This window comes from Nilaparvata lugens, unplaced genomic scaffold, assembly GCF_014356525.2.
Source record: "Nilaparvata lugens isolate BPH unplaced genomic scaffold, ASM1435652v1 scaffold7915, whole genome shotgun sequence".
NCBI lineage: Eukaryota > Metazoa > Arthropoda > Insecta > Hemiptera > Delphacidae > Nilaparvata > Nilaparvata lugens.
The window spans coordinates 1-8,663 of NW_024093662.1; the positions used below are offsets into that span (position 1 = coordinate 1).

An 8,663-nucleotide genomic window follows, 5' to 3' on the forward strand; every position below is an offset into this window, starting at 1 on the left:
AATACATAAGAAAATATGAGGAAAGCATAGGTAATTGAAAGTAATCTAAGTATAAGTAATAAATATGAGACATTTCCTGTGATTGGTGCAGTTGAAGGCTACTTGAAACACACAGCTAATGCAAATTTAAGGAAAGAATGCAAATACAAGTTGAATTATGAATTACATACAACACATCAACATGTTATCACTATACTTACCACACACTTCTTTATCAATGGCCTTAGTCAACCTGGAATCTGATTCTCCACTCAATGAATTGTGCTCTGAAACTGGTGATTGGCTGTCTGTTCTCTGGTCCATGTGGACAACTGCAATTAATTAAATGGTACCAGTTCCAAAAACTTTTCAAAGTGGCTTCAACAATTATTGAAAACTTACACAATGGATAACTGAATGGGAATCAATTTTAGTGATGGGATTAATTTATTGGTCATGAGATAATTAACAAATTTCAGGGACTCTGGCATGATCTGGAAACTGTTTACAGGCAGCCGGGATCGACTTGACGGATAAAGAAAGGATAGCTTAAGAGAATGTACCATGGTATTGGTTGTTTTTTATGTTCCAAATTTCACTGTTTACTGAAGCTAATTGACCACATACCAGTAGTTCTTTTTTGTGAAGCTATCTTAGCCATGTGATGCTTTTAGTTTCTCTTACTGTACAATTCATACACTCTCATCCAGCCTTAACAATAATTATCAACAATAATAGACTTGGACAAACAAAATATCACCTTGGAATTTAGAAGTTAAAATCCCCATAAAATATATTTTATTCATACTTTTTCTCTACAGTGCAACTGGTAATTATGTACCATAATTGGGATGAACAAGTCTATCTGAATTGAAATTTACACTATGAAAAAGGATATGGTAAATTTTCTCCATATTAAGGTGAAATGAAAACGAAATTGTCAGTATCAAAAGATTATGTAAAATTATATGACACAATATTGCTTCATTGACTTACTTTTGACTGATTCTCATAGTCTAATTCATCCTTCAAGGATAATTCATGGGCGCTTCTGCCAACATCCATTGGAGCATTCAGGAATGCTTCAATTTCTTCCTTGATCTGAAATCCATTCAAAGTATACTCAAAAAAGTAAATAATTATTATATTTATCAGTAACCTCCAATCAGAGAACACCGTGAATAGTGAACACAGACTGTGACTATCAGAACATTGAAGATTGTTGAATGTAATTATTAGAAATACAAACGATTGTAAAGCTTGAATAATAAATTATATTGAATATTATAATGAAACTATTAAATTTATATGATGTATCTGTCATTTGAACAATATAGCCTGACCTACTGCATCAATTTTCAAGATTATGTTTTGAGACATATCATTTGGAAATACAAACGATTGTAAAGCTCAAATAATAATTTATATTAAATAATATAAAGAACTATATATTTATAATTTATCTGTCATTTGAACAATATAGCCTGACCTACTGCATCAATTTCCGAGAATATGTTTTGAGACACTTCTACACTGAATAAAAACAACCAGTCTAGATATGGACAAATATCCATGTTCTGCAAATTATGTTTCACACAAGCTCACTTGACTGCTTAGTATACCGGTATTCAATTTGTCAAGACTGTCAATACAGATTTGTCAAATTGTACCTATTATTAGCTATTCAGTAAATTGGTTTAAATGATAAGATTAAAACTTTGGTCAGCTTATAAACAAGCTATTTAGTCCAAGTCCAAACTTGTTTTACCCATATGGAGTATAATCTTGAGTTAGGTACAAAATTATTAGTGTGGTATTGGTGATGTTGAAATGACCAGTTCATATTGTGTGGATCATTACATTTTCCAAAGCCATCTTGTTGAATTTTGTGTATTTATGTGTTCATTATTTTTTTTACTGACGAAATATATCCAGCATAAAGCTGGGCAATGTTTGAATGAATTAAACATGCTTTTATAAATCTATTGACATTTACATGCTCTAATGAATTAATGGAATATGAATTATGTTGTAATGCAACAATAATTTAATTAATTCAATATTAGTTAGAATTCAAATTCAATTCAAAAAATCTTTATTCCTCATAGAAAACAAAACAATATGATATACAATCTGCTGTCAGTTCTACATACTCTTACAAGAAACATACATAAGAATAATATTTTGTACAATAAAAAACACCAAAAAATCAAAATTAAATCAAATAGAAAGTGGTTCTCAAAAAATACACAACCCAGTAATTATCATGATTGAGATTCATAACTTATCAGGAAAGAGTCGTGAACCGACAGTGCTTTAATTCAGGAATGATCTTCACATGGACCTGAGGTCTGTGTGTGAAGACTAAAGAATATAAATTATTATAATCCTAAATTAATATTAATTGTAATGTAGGCCTATTTTTGAATAGGTCCAACTGAGTTCTAGGTTATGTTAGTCTATTAGTATTCAATGCAATTTTCAGTAGGCTACTGACTTCTGACTCTATTCTAGTATTTTTTATCCAATGAATATTGTGCTAAAATAAAATAAACTATCAAACTATAATAATATTAGATTGCACGACCAGCCAGGAGCCAAGATTTGCAAAATAACTTGGACACCACAAAACAAAATACCTATATATAGAAAGGTATCTTCCAATCTAAACATGCATTTTACATGGCACCAAGACCAACTTGATTGCACCGAGACCGCCATCTTTGTAGAAATTAAGTTTACCGCTAATTTCAAAACACAAATCCAAGAATTGCTCTACTTCTTGTTCTTATATTTTAAAAACATACGGTACCATGGAATCACTTGAAATGAATCAATTCAAATCAATAGATCATGATTATTTTATAATAATTCTTGTGATATTATAAAGGTATAATTTTGATTAATTCGGTGATTGGAAAAACTTTTATAAATAGTTCTGATACAAGCTACTTTTTGACAAGGTGGCAAATGTATAGCTGATATAATAGAACAGAGGCAACCTATTTGGAAGTAAATAATATTAGTTTATAATTCAAAGTAATTTAAATTAACAGAAATAGTTTAAATATTGCACTCTTCTATAGAAATAATATTCAACCTTGAAAAAAAAATAAAACTGATTTTTTTTAAATGAACTAATACAAAATATCAAGAATGTAGGAGGGCACAGAGCAACAAATCAGATGTTGCAGGTTGAAGTCACAAATCCATCTCGGACTTTCCACAGAGAAAGAAACAACTAACATTTATTTTACTTTGTGGTTTTACACAGCACTGTAATGCACAAGCATAGGTAACAGTTTTCCCATTCATTCATCAATAACAGGGCACCGAGCTTTGCTCGTTATTTAATTATAAACATAACTCAGTTCTTTAAAATGATTGGGGAAGGACTAACAGGCACAGCCGAAAACTGTTTCTTCCCCGAATTTTGATTTATGAACTATAAATATTCCAGAAAGTAGGTCATGTCTCATACACTTGAATTTAGGTCGAATTTTCAGTCCAAATATTTTGAACATAAAAGTTCCAATAATTTAGATTGTTCACAAACCAAATTGACAAACAAAATAACACTCACTAATCACTTAGAACTGTAAAATAATGATTAACTTTGAATATTATGATATACCATATTATGTCAACAAATTAGATTATTTTGATAGACTCAATTACAATTTCTAGATTTCTTGTGAGATATGATAAGCTAATTGATTATACAGCTGATCTCCCACACAGGCACATGCATCTTCTGTTATTGAAAAACGACAAAATTATCATCTGTTTTTCCAAGGATGAATTATCCTTTTCATGCCCTTCAGCGAGTTTTCCCAGGAATGAGAACTAGTTCAATCTAATTTTTATATCATAAACCTATGTTTAAAATTTCGTGAAAATCGTTAAAGCCGTTTTCAAGATCTGTTGAACATAAATAACCAAAAAAATATAAACAGATGTACAGAAATTGCTTGCTTAAGGCTGTGTAAAGGCTGAAAATAAACTTTCTACTGGTGATATTTTTCAAAGTTTTCGATTTGTATATCATGAAGCTATCAAAATGGAAAAGGTTACTCAGGAAAACATTTTTTCCAATCATTACTTTTTGAGATATGAGCGCCTGAAGTTTATATTTTTGGGATAGAACATTTCAAGTTCGGTAAGAGATAAATCCATGAGATTCCCCAGGTAGCACACCTACGTGTTTCCAACGTTGAAATTTGGTTGTTGAGGTCGAATAACCATTAGTGGTTGAATTTTTCAACGTTTTAAATGCAACATTGTTTTCAACGTTTGCTCTATCGTTGAAAACACGTTGAAAACGAGCTTCCAATTCCACCACTCACAGGGCTACAGTAATCCTTACACAAAAACGGATCTAGCAACTCTAGACAACAATGACAAATTGACTGATCGATGCCATTTCATGTTTGAATTCTCATCACGTCGATGAAAGCTGTGAACTCTTTTAGAAGTGTCTACCCATTCTACTTTGACTTGGTAAGTTTATTATTTTCATTTAAAAAATGAGATTGGTGATTTATTGTCTAAACTTGGAAACAAATATTGTGTGTTGAACATATGTTTACATTTGAGGTTAGGGTTAGGTATATATTTGTTAAATTAGAGGGCTCTAATTTAAAATATTAAAAATAATATAATACAATAAGCTTGGTTTTAAGTATTGTACATGTAGCCTACTACTCAACTTCCAAATAAATTACAATTACTTTGATTCCTGTACAAATATCTATGTATTGTTTTTGTCACAGAACTGCTTGTGTTGAGAAATTCAATCAAACTTAATATAATAAAAAATATATTTTTGTCAAACATAACCCAATTTAACCTGCAAACAATGAAAGTCTGTTGCTATGGCACTCAAAAAATAGTCTATGTAGGCTAACATCAAAGTGATTGCTTTGCTTTTAACAAGTTCTCAGAAATTAACTCGGTGATCCAAGAAATTGAAAACGGGTGTCTGGAGTTCAGCTCATAAATATAACATTTTCCAATATCGTCATTCCATGGTGACGAAATTTAGCTTAAACTTGTTCATTTTAAAATTAAATCTTCAATTAATTTATGCATGTTTACAACCCATATGTCAAGGATATTTCTGATTAATTTCATTGTGATTTCAAACTTTTGGTCTAGGTTTACAAAATTTAGTAGGCCAATAAAAAATGGTTAAAATATTGGCATACAACTGTTTTTTTTTTATAAAACTAAGTATGTAGTCTACCTACAGTAACTATTAAATTTTACTCATAAATCTAAAATAGTTATTTGTACAACTAGTGTGCAAAGTGACAGTTTGCTGCACCAAAGACGGCTCGGGCGGAATGGTTTCTTGAGTGCAGCAGAGGAACTTTGCGCACGTATTTCACATTAAGTTTTTCCTACAGTTACCATTGAATATGAAAAGTGGTAATTATGGGTAAAATTGCCTGAAATCCATCAAATGTTTTTCTGTGTAATTTTATTATTGATAAAAACCTTAATCTATTGTCAAATTGAATAAAAATGTTGTCCTTGGTTATAATATCTATTAATAATTTGCTCGTTGTGCTTCGTTGCACCTCTGCTCACTTTAGCAGCCCAGTCACTGTTACCAACTTCATTTTGATTTTGCTGCACTGTTGCTCCATATAACCTACTAAGTATTTTGTGTTGCCATGTTGCAAATCTGGAGTGCAGAAAAAATTTTCCCGCACTAGAGTGGAAAAGTGATTCTTTGCGTTCTGTAATCAGTGCATCAATGGCCACTTTTCAACGTAACTGTAGGAAAAATAAATTTTTTACCGTTTTTATATAGAGCCTTATTTGTTTACTTCTATAGGCCTAATGAAAGAGTAGTATTTCAAGTTAAATTTGTCTATGCTACAAAACTTGGAAACCCAATATTCTTACTTTATTCTTAGTCCATTTGAATGTTTGAACGAACAGCTGGTGTGACTTTCTCGTCTGACTATTGTATAGTAATGGACTATTTTTATCTAAAAAACAGTCACCTCGCCTTGTGATTCAAAATATCAATGTGTAGAACAAAATATTAGATGTGCACTTGAGAAAATTTATGTACTTGTTGTTAAAAGCAATTCCCTTTTAAACATGCAACACCTTATCAAATAATAACTCCTATGTGGTGGCAAAATTTCATCTGCCTTCATATTTATAGAATTTCTTATTAGAATTTATATTACCTTATGTTTCAGATTCTATCAAAAAATCTTGTGGGTCGACTGTGGGCATTGAGACCCAAATTGAAGACGCTATTAAGGATTGGCTAAAATATGCGACAGTCAGAGTATTTTCAGTGGAGAAAAAAAACAATCTAATTTCGTCGGTAATTAAAAAGTATTATGAAATGAAGTGGAAAGTTATTTTGAAAGTTCCTTTCTATTGAAACACTGTAATAAAATATTGTTTGTCTATTGCATAATCACAAACTATCATCATACCTGAAAACTAAAATGTAGGCAGGTTTATACGATGCCAATTGACAAGACAATAATATTCTCTTCTGAATTTACAGCTGGTGTAAAGTATTAATTGAATCTTTTAATTCTAAAACCATCATCTAGGCATAGCTAAATAAAAACTAATTGACAATAATTTTTATTGTTTTGCCAATTGGATAGTTTAAACCTGGCATGAATGTCAAGTAAAAATTTAGATGATCTATATTATTTGCTAGAAAGAATTGAGCTATTTTTGCTTACCAGAGATAAAATTATCATACTAAAAATTCAAGATTTTTAACAACTGCTGAATTCTTGAAATAATAGTTTTAATTTATGTTTCTTACAAACATAAAATGTTTTTGAGCTTGGCAGAGTATATTAAATTACCATGGTAATTTGGTTGTAACCATCTCGTTTTTTAAACAACCTTTCATCATACTATTTTGTGGATCAAAATTGAAGTAATATGGAAATAGAAAGAAAAATAAAAATCTCAGTACCCTTTTTTGAATCATTTAAATAATGATTAATAATAGTGATTAAATAATTCAAAAAGGGTACTGGGATTTTTCTTTTCTTTCCATTTCTATAAAAAGTAGCCCTATACAGAAAAGAGATGATATGGTTTTTATTGTGTGTTTTTAATGTCACCTTACCAATTTACCGCATTGCACGTTCATATTTCTGTTACATGAAATCATATGTAAATAGATGGAAATATGATTCGTATTTCCATTTCTTTTCAAATGATTTTAGAAATATTACCATGTAGCCTAATTGATAAGGTACCAGTTCAAAAGTATGGCTAATCCAACGTCTATTTATTGTTGAAAATAATGGTTGTCACGACGTGCTTTCAAAGTCTATTTATAGTTGAAAATAATGGTTGTTACAATGTTTTTTCAACTATTATTCAACGTTGAAAATAATGTGGAAACGGCAGACATTTTTTCGTGTTTTCAATGTTGTATTTATACGTCTTTTCAACGTTAAGGTATTACGTGTTTTCTAACGTTATTTCAACGTTTCTGTGCTACCTGGGTCAGAGGATAGATTCTTCATGGTATTGTTGATCTAGTAAAACAAAATTTTCTGAAAATATTAATTAAAAGAAATTTATTGACTCTACCAAAACTGACCAAAAATATCTCAACTAAAAGTTATTTTTAGTAATTGAATAAATTTCTCAAAAATATTTGTTTTATTAATTACAAACAATAACATATCTATCCTCTAAATCTCATGGATTTATCTCTTACCGAACTTGAAATTTCTGTCCCATAAATTTAAACTTTAGGCGCTCATATCTCAAAAAGTAATGATCGGAAAAAATGCTTACCTGAGAAACCTTTTCCATTTTGATAGCTTCATGATATACAAATCGAAAAACTTTGAAAAATACCACCAGAAGAAAGTTTATTTTCAGCCTTCCCACAGCCTTAATAGGATTCAGTTCTTTGTGATGACAGTTACCAAGCACTATATCTGGAGGGAGCTGATACTGGCAGTGAATAGTTGGCCTAATAAACTCAACACAGAGATGAAATACATTCCTCTACCATGAAAAACATTGATACAATTAAGTATCTTTAAACAGTAGCCTATCTTTACTCTATGCTTCTACTTTGTGAGCTCAACCAGCAATAGGCACAACTTAACACTACAAAATGTAGGGATTTTCTTTTTCTGTATTATTTCCTTTTTTTGTATGCAGCATGCATAGGTATGCAGGTAACGTTTCCATTCAATTAGTTCTTCGCATGTAACATGATTCGTGAATATGGTTACCATGAACTGTGACTGGAGCTGATAGTGTAACTACTAAAAAGAAACATCACTCTATTTGATAATGGAATAATTTGAATATTCAATTATACAAATCATTCTTATAATTTCATTTAATTGAACAAGCATAAGCGAGTTCTCACTTTTCACTTACTGAATGTCGGTGTCCATCTGTTTGTATATTCTACAATAACTTTGGAGAGAATTAATCAATCAGGTATAACAAAAAAATTTAATGTGCCTGATAAAAAAATGTGTTGTGATTTATCATTTGGTCAGCTAAAGAATTCATTGCATGCAATTACAACAGTTTTTCCATCCATGATCATCCATAGAAATCAGATGAGGTTATTTGGAAGCTATCACACAGACAGACCTTCTTGTGCTGACACATGATTTCAGCTGGCCAATTTATTCAACATAATTTACAAC

The 8,663-nt window shown here is 30.5% G+C and overlaps 1 long non-coding RNA gene across 1 annotated transcript; it reads right to left on the reverse strand.

The window, feature by feature from the left end:
* Positions 1–199: 199 nt before the first annotated feature.
* Positions 200–2,595, reverse strand: LOC120349026. The gene is made up of 3 exons (XR_005570271.1): positions 2,477–2,595; positions 976–1,080; positions 200–311 (listed from the first exon to the last, which is right to left on the reverse strand). It is a non-coding gene; the product is annotated as an uncharacterized LOC120349026 (long non-coding RNA).
* Between the last annotated feature and the right edge of the window lie 6,068 nt (positions 2,596–8,663).